Source organism: Bombina bombina, chromosome 7 (assembly GCF_027579735.1).
Source record: "Bombina bombina isolate aBomBom1 chromosome 7, aBomBom1.pri, whole genome shotgun sequence".
NCBI lineage: Eukaryota > Metazoa > Chordata > Amphibia > Anura > Bombinatoridae > Bombina > Bombina bombina.
Window position 1 is genome coordinate 501,032,686 of NC_069505.1, and position 6,274 is coordinate 501,038,959.

Below are 6,274 nucleotides of genomic sequence, written 5' to 3' on the forward strand. Positions count from 1 at the left end.
TCTAGGTTATCTCTTTTTTGTTTAGGCAGTTTTGCTGAATGTCTCAGTCTATCCAGCGGGCAGTTTGGAGCCATGTTGAAGTCTCCACCAAGAACCAGATGACCCTCTTGCACAGAAAGAATCTTAGCCTGTATTTTAGATATTACAGAGAGTGAAAATCTCTTTACCAGTTTTTATCTTTATCAGGACAAATCTGCCTTGTGTATCTGCCTCACTATAAATAACCTCTAAGTCAGTTTTTTTCCCGATTAAAATGGCCACCCCTCTCTTTCTACGGACACCTGGGGAGAAAAAGATTTCCTTCACCCAAGTCGTCTTAAGTTTTAGGGACTCTTCTGGAGTCAAATGGGTCTCCTGTATAAATGCTATGTTAGTATCTAATTTTCTTAGATGCGTGAGGATAGATTTTCTTTTAATGGGAGTGGAGATCCCGCCCAAATTCCATGACACTAGATTAAGATTCGCCATCCAGAGGGAGAAAAGAAAGGAAGTAATATCTCATGAGGAAGGTGTGGAGAGGAAGAGAGGAGGAGGGAAGAAAGAAAGAAAAAAGAAGAGGGAGAAAAAAAAAAAAAAAGAAAAGAAAAGAAAAACTGTAAAGAGAATAACCCCTAACTGACATATTCCAGTTATTATTGATGAAGAAAAGGGAAAAAAAAAAGAAGAAAACGAGAGTCAAAACACATAAATTAATTTAGGAGAGAGCTAAAGGCCTGTCTTGACCCGGCGGTTGTCTATCTAACAGGTTTGATTCTTTCAAGAATTGTTCAACCTCTGTAATAGAGTTAAAAACATGGGTGTTTGCTCCTTCTATAATTTTTAATTTTGCTGGATAAATAATGGTGGCCTGGTAGCCTTGCTGAATCAGTTTGGAACAGATTGGGGCCAGGACTCTTCTCCTGGAGGACGTCTCAAGGGAGAAGTCCCGAAAGAGGAGAATCCTGAATCCCCCAGCCATTATAGGTTGATTCTTGCGAAAGAACTGTAGCAATGTGACTTTGTCTTGGAAATTTACAGGTCTAGGCCTATGGTTACCTTTGTTGTCAGTCCAGGGCTTACCTAGCCTGTGTACTCTTTCAACTATGATCTTAGGGTGATTGGGTGGCAGTTTGAGAAGTTGTGGCAATGTTTCTGAAACAAACATAGCTAGGTCCTCATGAGCCCCATCCTCTTCGATACCAATTATCCTTATATTGTTCCTACGGGAACGATTCTCAAGATCTTCTAGCTTGGTTTGTATTGTGGTGATAGATAGGTTGACTGCTATACTATATAATTTTAACGGTTGGCCAACCTAATTCAATCAACTATAATAAAATATTGTGATATTTTATAGATCTAGTATTTTTATCAGATTGTGATATTTTATGATTTGTATTAATAAACCTTTGACATTTTAATCTTTACATTTTAATCTTTCCATATTGGGTATTAGCTTTAAGCGCACAAGAGTTCTATCCTTTGACTAGAATACATAATCACTTTTGGAAGCTATGGGGTAGCTTCACCAGACTTAGTAGCATATACCCTAACAGCGCAGAGTTTATAGATTAACCACAAAACTAATGTATTTACTCAATAGCCTATAACTAAGTATAGAAAATTTCAGTACAGGTAGGGATACTACAGGCTAAATCAGCTATTTAAAATGCCAATATAAAGGCTAAGGAGCTATTTGTAAACAATGTAATACACTCAAGCAGGTAAAATTGATCATTTGGAACAAATTAAAGGAGAGAACATTTTTTGGGGGGTAAACTGTCCTTCAAGTTGAATTGGGTAATCACACAAGTTAAGATAACAAGCTAAACAATTAGGTTATCTTTATAACGTTGACTTATTTACTCTTTCATATTAAAATAACCTCAACCTTACATTGCGGAAATTCATGCAAAGGGGACGATTTACTAACTGATGGACGGACATGATCCACTGTAGCGATCATGTCCGCCCAATATCCCTGAATGCCGACAGCATACGCTGTCGGCATTTAACATTGCACAAGCAATCCTGGTAAACTGCTTGTGCAATGCCCCCCCCTGCAGATTCACAGCCAATCGGCCACTAGCAGGGGGTGTCAATCAACCCAATCATATGAGATCGGCGGATTGATGTCCGTCCCCTAAGATGAGGTGGACGAGTTAAGGAGCAGCGGTCTTTTGAAGGCTCGTGCAGAAACAGGGGTTTACGGCCCCATTTAGCCCATGATAAATCGGCCCCTTAGGCTTAAATACAGCATCCCCTGCTTAGTACATTGAGCCCAATATGTGAAGTTTTTTTTTATTTTATTAAGTATAGATTTTAAAAGCTTACAGAATTTAAACATGTTCACAATTCACAGTGATTATGATTTAATTAACATTTTTCTTTTAAACTAAAAGGGTTTATAATTTTTTGTATGTAAAATAATACATTAACCTTTTTTATTATCATTTTATTACATTTAAATCTTAAAGGTTACAATAGACATAACAATATTTGCCATTTCTAACGTTACATAAAGATTTCCTCTTTCAACAAAATCTAAACAATCAAAAAATTATAACTAAACCTTGATCTTAAATTCAGTTAACAGATCACAGATATCTTCTTTTAAAATTCTATTGCAAATAAACATATTCCAATAAATTTATGACTGCTATATTCCAGTCCTTTAATATTACCTAGATGGTTTCTTATTAATACCATAATGATCTATATACTTATTAATTCCAGATTTACCTCTTTTCTAAAATAACTCTACAAATAACAAATCAATATACAGCGTACTAAATTAATGTACCAGTATTTTCTAACATCATTGTTCTGATTTTGCAAATTATACCAATACTAGTGCTAAAGCCCGTATTCACAGGACAAAATGAACCCCCCCTCCAGAATTGGCCGCCCAACCGCCTCCCTCCTAACCCTCCCACGCCACCAACATTCCGCACCCCTCTCTGCTTCAGTACCTCTGCACATCTATATCGCACTGCGTCACTCGTGGGTCATGCAGAAATAGCGCAATCTAACTACTATTAGCGAGATCGCGGCAGAGAGAGGCTCAGGGCTTAACATCGTTAAGGGGGTAAGACCAGGAATGTTTGTCTTGCGCAGTCTCTACTGCGCATGACTGCATTGGACAAACATACCTGCCATTTTATTATATAAGATTAACTTTCAGGATTTTGTATGTCCATAAACATTCATTTCTCTATATATCTAGTATTGTCATTCAATACCTTAATTAATTTAACTAATTTTACAAAGATTATAATTCACATAGTTATATCATGTTATCAGATCAATCCAAATTATTATTCTCCTTTTCAGGATGTAATTCCCACAGACTAATACTTGCAAGTAGTGATGTCGCGAATAGTTCGCCGGCGAATAGTTCCCAGCGAACATAGCTTGTTTGCGTTTGCCGGGACGGGCGCACATATGCGATGTTCAATCCGCCCCCTATTCGTCATCATTGAGTAAACTTTGACCCTGTATCTCACAGTCTGCAGACACATTCCAGCCAATCAGCAGCAGACACTCCCTCCCAGACCCTCCCAGCTCCTGGACAGCAGCCATTTTAGATTCATTTGGAAGCTGCTTTCTTAGTGAGAGGAGGGACAGTGTAGCTGCTGCTGATTTAATAGGGAAATTGATAGCTAGGCTAGTGTATTCAGTGTCCACTACAGTCCTGAAGAACTCATCTGATCTCTGCTGTAAGGACAGCACCCCAAACAGTGTAATCTAATTGCAGTTGCCTGCCTGCCAGCATGTGTGTCAGGCTCACAGCGTATTTTGTGCCCACTTGCCCAGTGCCACCACTCATATCTGGTGTAACAGTAGTGTAAATAATTAAAAAAAACAACTTTTTTGACTGTGAAACATCAGTCTGCTAGTGTAATCTAATTGCAGTTGCCTGCCTGCCAGCGTGTGTGCCAGGCCCACTTGCCCAGTGCCACCACTCATATCTGGTGTAACAGTAGTGTAAATAATTAAAACTTTTTTGACTGTGAAACATCAGTCTGCTAGTGTAATCTAATTGCAGTTGCCTGCCTTCTAGCGTGTTTGCTAGGTCCACTTGCCCAGTGCCACCACTCATATCTGGTGTAACAGTAGTGTAAATAATAAAAAAAATAAAAAAAACTTTTTTGACTGTGAAACATCAGTCTGCTAGTGTAATCTAATTGCAGTTGCCTGCCTACCAGTGTGTGTGCCAGGCCCACTTGCCCAGTGCCACCTCTCATATCTGGTGTAACAGTAGTGTAAATAATTTTTTAAAAAAATAACTTTTTTGACTGTGAAACATCAGTCTGCTAGTGTAATCTAATTGCAGTTGCCTGCCTACCAGTGTGTGTGCCAGGCCCACTTGCCCAGTGCCACCTCTCATATCTGGTGTAACAGTAGTGTAAATAATTTAAAAAAAAAACAAACTTTTTTGACTGTGAAACATCAGTCTGCTAGTGTAATCTAATTGCAGTTGCCTGCCTGCCAGCATGTGTACCCGGCCCACTTGCCCAGTGCCACCACACATATCTGGTGTAACAGTAGTGTAAATAATTTTAAAAAAAAAACTTTTTTGACTGTGAAACATCAGTCTGCTAGTGTAATCTAATTGCAGTTGCCTGCCTGCTAGCGTGTGTGCCAGGCCCACTTGCCCAGTGCCACCACTCATATCTGGTGTAACAGTAGTGTAAATAATTAAAAAAAAAAAACTTTTTTGACTGTGAAACATAAGTCTGCTAGTGTAATCTAATTGCAGTTGCCTGCCTGCTAGCGTGTGTGCTAGGTTCACTTGCCCAGTGCCACCACTCATATCTGGTGTAACAGTAGTGTAAATAATTAAAAAAAAAAAAACTTTTTTGACTGTGAAACATCAGTCTGCTAGTGTAATCTAATTGCAGTTGCCTGCCTGCTAGCATGTGTGTCAGGCCCACTTGCCCAGTGCCACCACTCATATCTGGTGTAACAGTAGTGTAAATAATAAAAAAAAAAAAAACTTTTTTGACTGTGAAACATCAGTCTGCTAGTGTAATCTATTTGCAGTTGCCTGCCTGCCATTGTGTGTGCCAGGCCCACTTGCCCAGTGCCACCACTCATGTCTGGTGTAACAGTAGTGTAAATAATTTAAAAAAAAAAAACTTTTTTGACTGTGAAACATCCGTCTGCTAGTGTAATCTAATTGCAGTTGCCTGCCTGCCAGCATGTGTGCCCGGCCCACTTGCCCAGTGCCACCACACATATCTGGTGTAACAGTAGTGTAAATAATTTAAAAAAAAAAAAAACTTTTTTGACTGTGAAACATCAGTCTGCTAGTGTAATCTAATTGCAGTTGCCTGCCTGCTAGCGTGTGTGCCAGGCCCACTTGCCCAGTGCCACCACTCATATCTGGTGTAACAGTAGTGTAAATAATTAAAAAAAAACAAAAAACTTTTTTGACTGTGAAACATCAGTCTGCTAGTGTAATCTAATTGCAGTTGCCTGCCTGCTAGCATGTGTGCCAGGCCCACTTGCCCAGTGCCACCACTCATATCTGGTGTAACAGTAGTGTAAATAATTTAAAAAAACAAAACTTTTGTGACTGTGAAACATAAGTCTGCTAGTGTAATCTAATTGCAGTTGCCTGCCTGCTAGCATGTGTGCTAGGTTCACTTGCCCAGTGCCACCACTCATATCTGGTGTAACAGTAGTGTAAATAATTTAAAAAAAAACAAAAACTTTTTTGACTGTGAAACATAAGTCTGCTAGTGTAATCTAATTGCAGATGCCTGCCTGCTAGCGTGTGTGTCAGGCCCACTTGCCCAGTGCCACCACTCATATCTGGTGTAACAGTAGTGTAAATAATTAAAAAAAAAAAAACTTTTTTGACTGTGAAACATCAGTCTGCTAGTGTAATCTATTTGCAGTTGCCTGCCTGCCATTGTGTGTGCCAGGCCCACTTGCCCAGTGCCACCTCTCAAATCTGGTGTAACAGTAGTGTAAATAATTTAAAAAAAAAATAACTTTTTTGACTGTGAAACATCAGTCTGCTAGTGTAATCTAATTGCAGTTGCTTGCCTGCTAGCATGTGTGCCAGGCCCACTTGCCCAGTGCCACCACTCATATCTGGTGTAACAGTAGTGTAAATAATTTAAAAAAAAAAAACTTTTTTGACTGTGAAACATCAGTCTGCTAGTGTAATCTAATTGCAGTTGCCTGCCTGCCAGAGTGTGCCAAGCCCACTTGCCCAGTGCCACCACTCATATCTGGTGTAAGAGTAGTGTAAATAATTAAAAAAAAAAACTTTTTTGACTGT